General features: G+C 36.3%; 1 pseudogene; it reads left to right on the top strand.

The window, feature by feature from the left end:
* The first annotated feature begins 2,075 nt into the window (after window positions 1-2,075).
* LOC102502436 (60S ribosomal protein L9 pseudogene) lies at window positions 2,076-2,639 on the top strand (annotated as a pseudogene).
* The last annotated feature ends 4,337 nt before the right edge of the window (window positions 2,640-6,976 follow it).

Below are 6,976 nucleotides of genomic sequence, written 5' to 3'. Positions count from 1 at the left end.
AAAAACCTCTCCAAAAAAAAAAAAAAAAAGAGAAATCACCCCCCTGGGAGGATGGCCCTGCCAGAGTCCCATCTCCATTCTTTTTCTGGGATTTTGGGCATGCATACATGTGTACCCAGCATGATTTTCAAGCTGCCAGGTCCAGGACTTGTGACATGGTTTGTCATGTGGGAGTCCAGCGCCTGTACCACTATGCTACCTGCTGGTCCCATGAATTTTTATTTTTATCATCATTTGGTCACCTTCTTTATTTCCAGAGAGGCTTTATGTTTGGTGTGACATAGATATATTCACTTTATTTTGAATAGTATCTTTGTATTCATGAGATTTCTCTGTTCTTGTAAATAGCATGTAGTTAGATTTTATTACTGATTTTAAATTCAATCTGTCCATTAGGTTTATTTATTTATTTAATTTTTTGCTAGAGAATGTGTACATTCACCAGAGACAGAGGGAGACGTAAAGTGAAAAAGCACCCCTAATGGCAGATGGTCATGTCACAATCCCTTCTCTTTCAATTTTCCTTCAGGATTAAGGACATGAATGCCCATGCACTCGGTGTGTTTTTCAGACCAAGCGATTTGGGACTCGAACTGCACTGTTGGCCATGTGAGATCCAGTTGTCTTAATCACCATGTTACCAACTGGCCTCTGTCCATTAGTCTTTTAACCAGAGAATTTAGCATGATTAGTGATGTATTTAGATATGCCTTTTTTGTCAGTGGAAACCCTGGCAGGTAATACACGACATGTTTGTGAAGGAAATGTGGTCGGAGTATAGAAAATCTGAAAGAAAAATACCCCAGAGATTGTAATAGAAGACTGTATTTGCACCATAAAGGCTGGAGGACTGGAAGGAAATTGCGGTTAGTGGACCTAGAAACAGAGAAGACTATGTGTTGATGGGACCTGACAAGGCAGAACTTTGGTAAAGGAGTAGTCGGCCTGGTGTAACCTTGCTGTGAGCAAGTTGAGGAAATTGATATCTCCCTCCCTCTCCTTCTACTTTCTGATCTTCTGCTCTTTCTCTTTTTTTGTCTGAACCCAAACAGAAACCAGAGAGCTAGGGAGTCTCTGGATTTTCTCTACAAAATTTCAACTTTTTTTTTTTTTAAAGGTTTTTGTCATAGGAAGCATATGCTTGCTGGAGAGAGAGAGAGACAGAGATAGAGTGAGAGAAGGTCAGAAATCACCCTCCTGGGGGAATGACCACACTGCAGTCCCTTCTCCTCCATTCTCCTCTTAGAATTTAGGGTATGGATGCACATTCTCCTGGGATGATTCTCAAGATGTTGGGTCCAGGACTCAAACCATGCAAACCATGTTGCATTTGTCAATAATTCATTATTTTTATTTTGCTGAGTAGTATTCCTTATGGGTATATGGCAATATGTTTACCCATTTACTTGTTGATGGATACTTTGTTACTTCCTGTATTGGGTTATTACAGTTAAAGCTATGAACATTTGCTGGCAAATCTTCATATGGACATGTGCTTTCATTCTCTCACTTAAATACCTAGGAGTTGAGCTGAATTATATGGTGTGTGTTTAACTGTTTAAGAAACTTTCAAGTTTCCCACTAACAGTATGTGAGAATTTCAGGTCCTCCATGCCCTTGCCAACACTTGGTATGGTCCATTTTTATGTTAGCAATTTGAATAATAAGTAATGCCATCTCCTGGGATTTTAATTTGCATTTACCTAATGTCTAGTGCTGTTGAGCATCTTCTCATGAACTTTCTTACAATTCATATGTACTTGTTGGTGAAGTGTCTATTCAAATGTTTTGCCCACTGTAATAACTGGGTTGTTTATTTTCTTCTTACTGAGATATGATAGTGCACTATATATTACTTACACAGTTTCTTTTTATTACATATATAATTTGTAAATTTTTTTCTAGACTGGGGTTTGTCTCTTCATTTTTGTAGCAGTTTCTTTCAAAGAGCAGAATGTTTTAATTTCTTTGACATTCAACCTCTCAACTTTTTCTGTTACGGATAATGATTTTGGCATCATATCAGAAATCATGCTTTTTTAATTTTTTTTTTTTTTGCTGTGTCCACTGCAAGGATGAAGATCATTCTCAGCAACCAGATGGTCAGCATTCCCGAGAATGTCGACATCACCCTGAAGGGACACACCATCATCATGAAGGGCCCCCAAGGAACCCTGCGGAGGGACTTCAACTTCAACCACATCAATGTCAAGTTCAGCCTCCTTGGGAAGAAGAAGAGGCTGCAGATTGACAAATGGTGGGGAAACAGAAAGGAACTGGCGACCGTTCGCACTATCTGTGGTCACGTCCAGAACATGACCAAGGGTGTTACATTGGGCTTCCGCTACAAGATGAGGTCTGTGCACACTCATTTCCCCATCAATGTCGTTATTCAGGAGAATGGGTCTGAAATTCGAAATTTCTTGGGTGAAAAATACACCCGGAGGGTTTGAATGAGACCAGGTGTTGCTTGTTCAGTATCTCAAGCCCAGAAAGATGAGTTGATCCTTGAAGGCAATGATATTGAACTTGTTTCAAACTCAGCTGCTTTGATACAGCAAGCTACGACAGTTAAAAATAAGTATATAAGAAAATTCTTGGATGGTATCTATGTCTCTGAGAAGGGTACAGTTCATTAATCTCTAAGGCCTTTGTATGACATTTTAAAGATGATAATAAAAGACAACAATTGATTTGGAAAAAAAAAAGAAAGAAAGAAAAAGAAATCATTGCCTAATCCAAGGTTGTAAAGCTTTTCCCCTATGTTTTTCTTTCTTGCCTTTTTTTCCCCCTAGAGACACTTTAGTTTTAAATTTTACATTTGAGTTCTACAATTCATTTTTATTTAATTTTTATATGGTGCAAGGTATGGATTAAATTTTATTTGTTTGAATATGAGTATTAAATTGACCCAGAGTTATCTGTTTAAAAATCTATCTTCTCCAGTGAATTGATAGTGGAATTTTGTCAAAATGTGTGGATCTATTTCTGGAATTTCTATTCTATTCTATTGATTTATTTGTCTAATTTGCTGGTAATACCATGCTCTCTTGAATATTGAAACGTTAGGGCCAGCTCATGGTCTGTTGGTTAAGATGGCTGGATCCCACAAGACCAACCACATGGTTTGAGTGTTGGACTTGGTAGCTTGAAAAACACCCTGGGTACATGTGAATTTATGTCCTAAGTCCCATGGCCATGCCATATTGAGGGTGCTTTCTCTCTCTCTCTCTTTCTGTCTCTCTGTTTCTCTTTGGGAAATGCATGCATCCTCTGGTAAATTAAAAATAATATATATTGACATTTTATATTAAGTCTTAAAATCAAGGTAGTATTAGCCCTTTGATTGTGTCCTTTTTCAGAGGTATTTTAGCTAAGTCCTGCTTTAAAGAATTATTCAGTGGGAACAGAGTAGTGCTTATCCTAGGGCTCATTATTTTCCACTATTGGTAAAAGACCTTTCAAATAGTTTGAAATATGCCACTAATTTTGCTTTTTTCAGTGTGACTATTAGGCACAGAAATTATTTCTGGTCCTGTATGAGCACCTAGGAGTGGTTCCTCTAACTAGTTTAGGCTGTCCTTGTCCTGGTCTCAGCTAGTTTCCTCACACATGTATCAAATCCAACGTGGCTGAATACTGGCAGGCACCCTTTATTTTATTTTAAGCAATATTTTCCAACAAAATTAATAAAGAATATTATTAATAAATCCTTTTAAAAAGGAATTTTTATTTAATTTATTACTATTTTTAATTTGCTATAAGGCACATACACTTACCAGACACACACACACACACACACACAAACACACACACAGCGAGAGCGAGAGCAAGAGAGAGAGAGAAGAAAGTGAGAAAGCAAGCAGCAAGGTCCAGGATTTGAATCTCAGCAACCCTGTGGGAGTCTAGTGCCTTAACTACCATGCCACCTACTGGCCCACTAATAAGTCTTTTTGAAGTAAAAATAATATAACTTTATTTCTGGTTAAAGACTTAGAAAATATTTCAGAAAATTGAGTTTGTACGCTATTTTGGTCCTGGGACATCTGAGTAGATTTGTGCAATGATTATTCAATATTTTGAACAGAAGTCTTGAATTTCACTCTGGCCAGTTCTGCCCTGTGTTAAACTAGAAGAAGTCTGGTTAATGTGCTAATAACGCTGGAGAGCTCTTTCTGTCTCTTCCTGACAAATTGTTTAGCACAATGAGAGTGGTTCCCTTTAGACTGGCAGCAAGAAATAGTGCTTTCTGTCCCTTAGTCTGATGGTTCATTTGGCTTATTATTTTAAATTGGGCATAATAAGCTTCCCAGGATGATTTTCCTTCAGCGTTGAATGGTCTCTGCATTGGCCGATTACCCAAATTGACCATATTGCCATTTGTTTCTGGTCCTTGAGGCTAGAAACTTTATTCAGGATTCCATGATAGAAAAGACTATGGCAATTCTTCTGGTTTAAAAGAGTCTTTCTTTGCTTGATTATTAGCTGAAGAGAGAAGTAAACAAAGTTGCTGAAAATTTTCTTCTTTTTCTCATCTTGTTTTTAGTATTTATTATTCCTTTTATTAAACACTATGTTGATAGTCAACACTTCTCTGCTTTTTACATTCTTAATATTGTTTCTTTGCTTGCTGAATTGTGAGTTTTCTGATATAGTTTGTCTGAAGTGCTTTGAGCAGGCAAGGTTCCTTTTGCAAATATTAATTGACATCTGACATTTTGTCTGGAAGTTTTAGATTTATTCTATATCATTTACTATAATGTTAGTTAATTTACAGTTACTTGAAATTTCTTTAGCTTCAGAGACTCTACAATGAATCTACATTGCTTTGATGCAATAAACTCAGAAAATTTAATTTATCCTGTTTATTCATATGTGTATTTAATGATATGGACTTCATAGTTAAAAAATGGAGAGGATTCAGATGAAAGGAGGGCGTTGAGCTATATTCTCCTTCTTTCTGTCTCTTTTACAAGAAAACTTACACTTAAGTATGATAGAGAACAATGTGCAGAGTACCTACTTGTATTATAGCAAATAATGCCAACTTGGCTATGGTGTAAGCAGCAGACCTCTCTTGGATATTTTTTTGGTCCAATTCCCATGATATGTATGACCTCCTCATGATGCTGCCCTTAACGTGTGTCAGATAACTTCTGATGAGTAAGAAGAGCCATCTAAGTGGTTGATTTAAAATAATTTAATTATCCTGGTGCTAGCAATTACTTTTATACCCAGCTATGTATTAACATTATTAATAATGTCTATAATCTACATTCATTCATGAGTATAATTTTTTAACTCTGAAAAAGGAACCTTTTTAGAAATTAATTTTTGGGCATCCATTAGATAATTTCCCATAAAATGACTTATTACTATTATTCTAACAGTCACTATAATAGGAGTTACTCTTGATTTTTTTAAAGTCTTCCTTCTCACCCATTTTAAGGTGGGAGATTAAAGAGTAAAGAGGTAAAATATCCAGAATCACTTTGAAATCTGGCTTGTATATGTGAGGATGTCATTATCTGATTATCAAATCCAAGTTCTAAAGTTATGGGGTAGTTTAGGATAAAGTGGTCATAATGCAGAAATAACCACTACTAGACTAACCATTAATATAATTAATTTGTCTCTATACATCTATCTTTCTTAGCTTAGTAGAACATTTATATCAGCCTATCTCATCAATACCATGACAAGTCACTCACTATCAAATATTATAAAAAGTCAATAATATGATATAATATAATACAAATCGACACAAAGGGAAAGTACATATATTTCAGAAGATGTAGAATTTTACAAAATCAAGGAAAAATGTTGGCAAGTGACTAAATCACATTTTAAGTCATTATTTAATATAAGGATCTGACAGAGTTTAACAACTAGAGAAGAGAAATTAAGAAGAAAGAGGATAATCAAATACAAAATGTGAATATCAAAAGCTTTAGTAAAACTTTTGGAAAAACCAAGTGAAAAATACCTTCAACTATTTTTCCAAGTACTGATACTGTTTCTTCAGAAGTGGAATGTGGAATGATATTCTGTTTTATAATTTTGTTGGAGAAAAACAAGAAAAAATATCAATACTTGATTCACTGTTTTTGATTCTAAAAGTACTGCATTGAATTACAAAATGTAGTTCATTACTTACGAAATAAAATGTACTTGATCTCATAAGTTTTAGCTTAGTTAAAAATAAATAGTTCTAAGCAAACCCCCTTGAACTATTTACTCTCAAATTACTCCATTTTAAGTAAATTCACTGGGAGATGCCTTTTACTGGCATCAACTGATTCTGGGAGATTAGAATCTCTTAGGGGGTGGAAATGATCCATTTTCCTCTTCTCCTTCACCTTTCTCCACTCTCCACTCCTTCCCTCTTTTTTTTTTTTGGAGAGGTTTTTTTTTTTTACTATAGGGTGCGTGCGCTAACCAGACAGACAGAGACAGAGAGACAGAAAGTGAGAAATCACCCCCTGGGGGGATGGCCACGCCGCAATTCCTTCTCCTCCACTCTCCTCTTGGGATCTTGGGCACGCACAGGCATGCACGCACACACGTCCGGCGTTGAGGTTAAGCCGCCGGGTCCGGGACTTGAACCACGGTTGACTACGGGGAGTCCAGTGACATAGCCATTACGCTAACTGCTGGTCCCTCCACTCCTTCCCTCTTAAAGCCCCTTGCTATCTCTTCTTCTGTCCTTGTTACTTTGGTTTCTCTTTTTCCCATCCATTATCATTTCTCTTTTGATTAGGCTCTAGCTTCTAAAAAATCAGATAGATGACTGCATATAGTCAGTTTCTTAAGATGTAAGTTGATTTCTTTGCAATTTCATGTTATTAGGAACCACAGAAAAATGCATTTATATATTTATCCTTCCTTCCTTATTTCTAGTCATTTAAAACAAGTATAGCCCCCTCCCGCCTTCAATTTTGTCTTTCTTGGTTTCAGTTACTCATGTCAACTTCAG

This window comes from Tupaia chinensis, unplaced genomic scaffold (genome assembly GCF_000334495.1).
Source record: "Tupaia chinensis unplaced genomic scaffold, TupChi_1.0 Scaffold000062_1, whole genome shotgun sequence".
Lineage (NCBI taxonomy): Eukaryota > Metazoa > Chordata > Mammalia > Scandentia > Tupaiidae > Tupaia > Tupaia belangeri.
The sequence above is the reverse complement of the archived record's forward strand: the minus strand, read 5'-3'. Positions and strand labels throughout refer to the sequence as shown.